This window comes from Salvelinus sp. IW2-2015, unplaced genomic scaffold (genome assembly GCF_002910315.2).
Source record: "Salvelinus sp. IW2-2015 unplaced genomic scaffold, ASM291031v2 Un_scaffold5692, whole genome shotgun sequence".
Taxonomy (NCBI): Eukaryota; Metazoa; Chordata; class Actinopteri; order Salmoniformes; family Salmonidae; genus Salvelinus; species Salvelinus sp. IW2-2015.
Window position 1 is genome coordinate 8376 of NW_019946957.1, and position 8979 is coordinate 17354.

Below are 8979 nucleotides of genomic sequence, written 5' to 3' on the forward strand. Positions count from 1 at the left end.
AGTCATAATGTGCATAGTTTATATTTATATTAATTAAATCTCAACCATAAATGTTAGAAACGTACAAGACGTAGCCACCTTGAACTATAGTGTTGACTACGGCTTGTGTATTTCCTGTTATTGCTAATGGCCTAGAAAAGATGATGCCCAATCTATAGATAATCTGTCTTTCCCTCAACAACACRTGGCATGGTATGTTATCTCACTGTATACAGATCTAAATGTTGTTAGYCAATCACAGACTGTGTTGTTACCAGTTCCATATCAGACAACCAATAAGAGTTGTGTCCATGGCTTTCAGAGGAGTTCATAGGTGCTAATCGGATCCTTGGGATGTCCCTTCAGTCGAATAGAACAGTTCATAGACTTACTCAGAGGGTCTGTGCTATTCGGGATCCTTGGGATGTCCATACCTCTATCAAGTATAAATGTAAATTGGTTAAGTTTAGTGTTAGTTTAGGGTAAGGACGTCCCAAGGAATCCGGATTGCAGTGACCGTTCATAGAGTGAGAGACTGGCACGGTATTTGAGAGCTCGGCGGCGACACAGACATTCATTTGTTTTGTTTTTTACAAGTGGCAGAAGTGATTTTTCGAGTGTCTGCCCCAGACAATTTCCTTATTAGAGACGATGAAAATAATTACCAAGATGTCTTTGATCCAATTGAGGAGTAAGTAGGCTATATTTAAGTTGTGATATCACTAGAACATATTTAGGTCTACTGTGTTAAGGCAAATGTGGTTCATTTGAAAATAATACTTTTTTGTTGATAACGTATTGTCGAAAGCACGTAGGCAATATTATCTACTGTGTCGATAGTGGAGTAGGCTAGTGTATAATAATGTAATTTTATGTGCTAGTATTATTTATTTAATGGATTAATTCAATTGTAAATGAAATAACTACTTTTCACTGAAGAAGGGAAACAAGGTACAACATGCAACTGTGATGGAAAATCAAATCAGGCCTGACAATATCACAACGCTATCCTAATATAGTATGGATACAGTAGACCTAAAATCAGGCCTACAATATCACAACGTATCCTAATATAGTGTGGATACAGTAGACCTAATATCAGGCCTGACAATATCACAACGCTATCCTAATATAGTGTGGATACAGAAGACCTAATATCAGGCCTGACAATATCACAACGGTTCCTAATATAGTGTGATACAGAAGACCTAATATCAGGCCTGACAATATCACAACGCATCCTAATATAGTGTGGATACAGAGACCTAATCAGGCCTGACAATATCACAACGGCTATCCTAATATAGTGTGGATACAGTAGACCTAATATCAGGCCTGACAATATCACAACGGTGTCCTAATATAGTGTGGATACAATAGACCTAATATCAGGCCTGACAATATCACAACGGTATCCTAATATAGTGATGGATAACATAGACCTAATATCAGGCTGACAATATCACAACGGTGTCCTAATATAGTATGGATAAAATAAGACCTAATATCAGGCCTGAACAATATCACAACGGTATCCTAATATAGTGTGGATACAGTAGTAGCCCATTCTACAACAATGTAACTGTATGTGCAAGTATTATTTATCGATGGGTACGCTATTTCATTCAATGATTACGTTATTGTACAAGGTAGATACAGGAGTAGTCTATAGTCTACAATAATAATGTAATTGAATGTGTAATTGAATGATATCTGTATCATTTATTTCATTGATGAGTACAATTGTAAATGGGGATGGGTAGGCTACTTCATTCAATGAATACTGAATATATTGCTATCTCTGGGAGAATGTTAATGACGGCTTTTCAGCTGTTGAACTACGGCAATGTCGAACTCATTTCTAAATCTCTTTCTTTTAGTCAAGATGTGATGAGTCAGAGCAACCAATCAGCTTCACTGCAGGTGCTCAACCCACCACCCTCACTGTTCTCCCTCCACAAGGAACCACATCCTCTTCTCCTGTTCAACTACTTTGCCGCCACACTAAAAATGACTGTACATAGACCCCTGTGCCCATGTCATTGCAACATGATCCATCCAAGGCCTCAGCTGGATGAATAAAATGTGAGAAATGTAAGAAAGATGCTATAGTATGTATGTGTGTGTGTATGGATGGAGTTCCAAGTAAAGACTTGATGGCAAAGGAGATAGTGATGAGAGTGAGAGCATACAGTATGAAAATAAAGACCCCTTGGGATCTAAAATGAGTGTGGGGTGCCGCTTGTGTCTCCTTTTTGTCCGTTTGAGGATACTACAGTCACCCCTGGGGGAGGTTCCTGGAACACTGCGATTTAAGTCTGAGCAGAGGTTGACGAAAACCTTCCAAAGGTGGTGGTGTTATGTTGCATGTCATCTTGAATACCAGGCAGATGTTTGAGTACAGAATCAAATGGTGTAAACTTTTTTTTAAATTATTATTTCACCTTTATTTAACCAGGTAGGCTAGTTGAGAACAAGTTCTCCTTTACAACTGTGACCTGGCTAAGATAAAGCAAAGCAGTTCGACACAAACAACAACACAGAGTTACACATGAACAAATGTAGTCAATAACACAATAGAAAAAAAGAAAGTCTATATACAGTGTGTGCAAATGGCGTAAGGAGGCAAGGCAATAAATAGGCCATAATAGCGAAGTAATTACAATTTAGCAGATTAACACTGGAGTGATAGATGAGCAGATGATGATGTGCAAGTAGAGATACTGGTGTGCAAAAGAGCAGAGAAGTAAATAAAAACAATATGGGGATTAGGTAGGTAGATTGGACGGGCTATTTACAGATGGACTATGTACAGCTGCAACAATCGGTTAGCTGCTCAGATAGCTGATTTTAAAGTTAGTGAGGGAAATATAAGTCTCCAGCTTCAGTGATTTTTGCAAATCGTTCCAGTCACTGGCAGCAGAGAACTGGAAGGAAAGGCGGCCAAATGAGGTGTTGGCTTTGGGGATGACCAGTGAGATATACCTGCTGGAGCGCGTGCTACGGGTGGGTGTTGTTATCGTGACCAGTGAGCTGAGATAAGGCAGAGCCTTACCTAGCATAGACTTATAGATGACCTGGAGCCAGTGGGTCTGGCGACTAATATGTAGCGAGGGCCAGTGTAAACTTAACAGGCTAAACTTGTTGAGTACGCTCTTTGAGAAAAGGGTTCCAACAGGGTTCTTTGGCTATCACCAAAGGAGAACACTTTTTGGTTCCAGGTAGAAGTCTTTTTGGTTCCATGTAGAACCCTCTGTGGAATGGAGCCCGAAAAGGTTCTACCTGGAACCAAAAAGGGTTCTCCTATGGGGACTTGGGAAGAATCCTGTTAGTTTGTAGATAGCACCTTTTTATCTGAGTGTAGGCCTAAATTGCAGTCGTGGTTCCGTGGATATCTGTGAAAAATAAAATTAATTGGTGGTGGGGAGATAATATGAAATAATATGAAACATCTCCACTTTTAGCACACATTTGCAAGCAGGCAAAGTAGCCTATATGTGCTGAGGCATGTGTGATCACTCAACATTGACAGGACCAACAGAAAAGACATGCTTGGGACTCCCGAGAGGCGCAGCGGTCTAAGGCACTGCATCTCAGGGCTTGAGGCATCACTACAGACCCTGGTTTGCTTCCAGGCTGTATCACAACCGGCCGTGATTGGGAGTCCCATAGGGCAGCGCACAATTGGCCCAGCGTCGTCCGGGTTAGGGTTTGGCTGGGGTAGGTCGTCATTTATTATATTTTATTTTTTACTTTAGTTTATTTGGTAAATATTTTCTTGAACTTCTCTTGAACTGCACTGTTGGTTAAGGGCTTGTAAATCAGCATTTCACAGTAAGGTCTACACTTGTTGTATTCGGCACATGTGACAAAGTTTGATTAAATTTGAAATAGCTAATCCTGGCTACCAATGTTCTAGTATTAATTTATTGAGGCAAGGAGATCAGAGATGTCAAGATGGCACCCAAGCATATGCCATGTGTCTGTGACACACATATGTATGGTCATATTTTTTATGTTTTATGTTGTTTATTTTGCCTCCCAGGTATATGTATGTATATAATTACTGCCACTAGGGGAGCTGTGATGTCAATGAAGTGAGTTAGTGAGATATTTAACATTTCTTCTTCATTATGGAGAACGACTAGTTCTGAAAACAAACATTTCTCCTTCTCATCATTTTACCCTATTAATTCAGGTATATAACGTGCAAAAAGGCAATATGACTCAGAATATTGAGGTAACATGGTTAATTACAATACTCCATGAGTTTGGTGATGTTTGAAGGAAGTTTTAACTGAGTGAAAAATTGGTTGATATTTTCCCCATTGTAAGTAAGTTAATGGAGTTAGGCTAGTTTGCTAATGGTTTACATGAACGAGAAGGGATTAACATGGCGTCCAAACTTTGTGTACTTTTTGTTCAACGTTTTAGATCCAATTTGTTTTATTTTCTATGAACAAAGGCTCAGTTTACTTTAGGYAATATATGTAAATATGTGATGTCACGATAAAATTTCTTAGTGTTAATATTTGTACGAAAATAGCATTTAACAGTTCGCTAGCTTGATGCTAACCAAATTTAGCTTGGCTAAGCGCTATAGTAGTTAGCTCTGGCCTCGTTGGTTTTAGTCAATGTCAGCTTCATGTATTGGTTGTAGCATTGTTTCACATAGGCGTCCAGTAATTTAGAGTTTATTCGAAATTGACACTGATAGTGCAGTGAGTTATACATATAATGTGAATGTGTAGATGTATGGTGACTCCACGTTTGGAGATTCCAGAGATCCCGAGTTGGATGACTGTTCAAAACAAAACAAAAATCCCTCTGAGCTCGTTTTTTTCAGAGTTCCCAGTTGTCTTGAACGCACTGAAGTCGGAAGTCAGAGATTRCTGACTTGTGAGTTGTTTTGAATGCGCCACTAGAGACCTAGGCTACCTCCAACAAAGAAAAWGAAASGGGGATACCTAGTCAGTTGTGTGCCTTCCGCATTTAACCCAACCCCTCTGAATCAGAGAGGTGCGGGAGGATGCCTTAATCGAAATCCATATATTCARTCACCCGGGAAACAGTGCCTTGCTCAGGCAAAACAACAACAAAAAAGTTTCTTGTCAGCTTTGGGATTCGATCTAGCAACATTTTGGTTACTGTCCCAATGCTCTAACCATTAGGCTACCAAGAAACCCTTGATTTTGTATTGATGTGAGAAATAGGTATATCTACACAGTAATGGTGGCTGTGATATCAACTAGCCTAATAATTTTTGCTTTGAGGTGATAGGCCTATTTTAACTAAATCGACAAATGAAATTGATGAACTAAACAGACACTTAAACTAACACCTAAAACATGTAGACGTTTTTAAGGCGTTCATGGTAAGATCATTCATAATAAACTTACAGAAAAACTGACACGTGACACGTGACGCGACGTGAACACTACGTCTACATGATGTGTACGTGTCACGTGACGTGAACGCGTCGGCAGTTTGACACCTTAGAAACAAACTTGTCTCCATTGACAGTCCATATTAATTAATGGCATTATTTTATGGCGCTAGGAAGACTTTAGGTGGCTTGGTGAGAGGCATCAGTAGCTTCACGAGGCTTAATTCTGGCATGAATCACCCCCCATAGTCCAGCGACCAATCGTACATGAGAACGAGACGCAGTAACAGAGAAGGGGCGGGTTCTTATGATTTCCTGACAAGCCCAGCCCGTTTCCAATTCTTCTGCCTCAAGGGTCTATTATATTCATTAACATCATGGATAGGGCTATTGTTGACCTATTTAACTAGTCTATAGACAAATASGAGAACGAGGCTATTATCGGTTAATGTCCCACAAAAAGAGTAAGTAACTTTGAMGTTAACTTCAAAATTCGCAAATAGCGCTCAACAAGGAAGTAAAAACGAAAGACCATCAAAAGAATRCCAGACGAAGAAACAATTATCAGGTGAATCTTTTTTTTCTTCATCTTTAGGTAGGAGGACAGACTTAGTCTACTTATGCCATAATGTATACAGTGTATCTCTTCTCTAGGCAGGTTTCTATGGACTATCGACAAAAGCCATGTCGGACAAAAAAATTATAATCATTGCGTCATGTGTAATGGAAACGGCAGATATAGGAGACGTTTTCAAAAGATCGACAGGTGTGGATTTTTCTTTTGTTGGACTTTCTTTATTATGACAAAGTATCATCATATCATACATCATCATACTGACAAAGTATGATGGAAACGATGTTTCTTGAATAAATTATAATTACCGAATAGGCTACTTTTGAAGGTACGCAGGGCACGTGATGTCATCATGTAACTTTAAGCGCCACTTCCAACTATGAAAAATCATTTATTAACAGGACAAGGATTGTTCTGACTTTAAAGAATGCCTGAATTGCTTCGCCTTGCTTTTCTGGTTGGCTGGCAAGTTTCACCGTTACATTTTTCAAGATCTAATAGAGTGCACGTTTCAGCATGGCACGGGCCGTGGCGATACGTTGGCACATGAGAATGATTAGAATATGGCAAATATTAGTCAATTATTGCATTCTATCCATGCTGGCTTTCGCAGGCTACCTGAGACATGAAACCGATAGGTGGAAGGGCAGACAGGGTACCTGAGACATGAAACAGATAGGTGGGAGGGCAGACAGGCTACCTGAGACATGAAACAGATAGGTGGGAGGGCACACATTCATTAATGCGCATTTTATTTTAGGTGTGATGTCATTACGCAAAGCTATTTTTATTGAGACAAGATAGTTAATTGGAAACGCACCCTAGCAGGCAATTGTCGAATCAATTTTCTATGCGAACTTTCTAAATGTTGACAACAACAAAAAATTTGACAAGTTAATAGAAACATAAGCTAGGTTTCCATCAAATTGGCGACAGATTTTAATGTGAATATTGTAATATCTGCATAAAAACAATATGCGCATTTCCCCCGATCAAATTGACTTGTTGTGGACAGTGGCGATTTTAGCATGTACATTTTGGTGGGGCAAAAAAACTAAATATTTTGGATGCATGTCAGCAAAGCCACAACACAACAGTAAACAATACATTCATTTCACTATAACGGTGACAAACGGTGCCCACAAACTGGTACGACCTACATAAAGCTACACCTTACCACTGCTACACCTGGCTATCAGCGGAGCCTTGTCTGGCAGCGAAACATTCACCCTCATTTACTGCCTTTTTAAAAAACATAGCTGATATGGCTGAGTTGTTTAAACAAATGTGGTTTCTACTGACAATTAAGATGTACAAACTATGGCATAAGGGGATGATAAGCGGCAATCCATAATTTCGATTAATACAATAATGAGCAATCTAGGACTGACGTCGTCAATATAACTATTTGTTAAGCGCTTTTGAAATGTACAGCAACAGTATTCAGAACATGGGCCGTTCTTACAGTGTTCTCCCTGTACACCAAGTCAGAACCATAGGATAAATAAAGAGACATACAAGCAAACGTTACTGAAAGCTCTTACAATATTAGATGATTACATTTCTCAAAAACAGGTTAAAGGCTACATGTGCACCACCAAGTCAGAACAGTAACGTTAGGTGAAATTAAGAGGTGAAAATAGACCAAATTATTAGGGTGAGTTACATGGGCTACTAACATCTTACTACACAACATACACTTAGTATTACTTTCTTAGCTACAGTATACATATCTCCCTGGCATATTACACCATTTATGCAGCAGCATATAAGACATTTTTGGACTCACCTTGTTGTGCTGTGCTCACTTGAACAAGATGGTGGCGCAGCGGGCCTTCGTGGACAAATTTTGTCATCAAAGAAAGAGAAAGAGGCCGGATTTACAATTCCGAATTGGATGACCATTCAAAACTTATTTTCCCTGTCAGAGCTCGATTATTCCCGACTTCCCAGTTGCAATGCTTGCAGTTAGGCACTGTCACCGATTCCTTCCTAACCACTCTTTGTTGAGTTTGCGATTTCCAACTTGTTGTGTAATGTTTATGGCCGATGAGCACCGATACGTTTAATCTRTAATGTATCTTCATTATTTCCTTGACGTCTCTTATCAAAAGGGACACCTTTTATYTTTTCWMAAATTCCTCGYCTTTGATTTTCTACAAASACACTGTACTCTACACTGAGCCTTWTTATCAAAGGATTTATGAGACTGGAGAACACATTGGGAGGATTCTTAGACATTTCCTCCATACAGAAYCTTTCTAGATCCTYGATATCCTTCGTCTGCGATTATGGACYKMCCTTTTCAATTCAAACCACAGGTTTTTAATSKGGGKTYYWRKYCSGRRRMYKRRRWKGKYMWTTTWARGSMRSMAAAAWKKKGAAAAARKTYMARSSGGKKKKGRMYTTYYWTWGGCACTGTAGATGGACTCACTCTGTGTGAAATTATAGGGGTAGACATGGTGTTGGAATGACTACACCTTCCTCTGTCCCCCATACATATAACATCTGTAAGATCCCTCAGTCAACCATTAAATTTCAAGCACAGATTTAACAACAAAGACCAGAGAGCTTTTCAAAAGCCTCATAAAGAAGGATAGTGATTGGTAGATGGGTAACAATACCAATTCAGACATTGAATATCTCTTTAAGCATGGTCAAGTTAATCATGATGCTGTGGATGCATCGAACCGGGATCTGTAGTAACGCAGACCGCTGCGCCACTCAGGAGGCCATAATATACTTTTTAATAGCTTCCAATCCACATTATCAAAGTGTATTACTTTTTCAAAATTCATTCATATTCATCCTATTACAGCTGTGGTTATTAAATCACGTGGAGATCCAATTTTCAAATCGCTTCCAGCTGTCCAAACAACATCATAAAATCCTCTAAAACCACTTACTGACCTCCCTCCTCTATAGTACCCCATTACAATTGCCATTTTCATTGAACTGATTTTACATTAATATTTCCTGTGATGGGTCTAATTTTCAATACCTTCCTATCCATATGAGCTACAGATCTACAGGCAAGTGC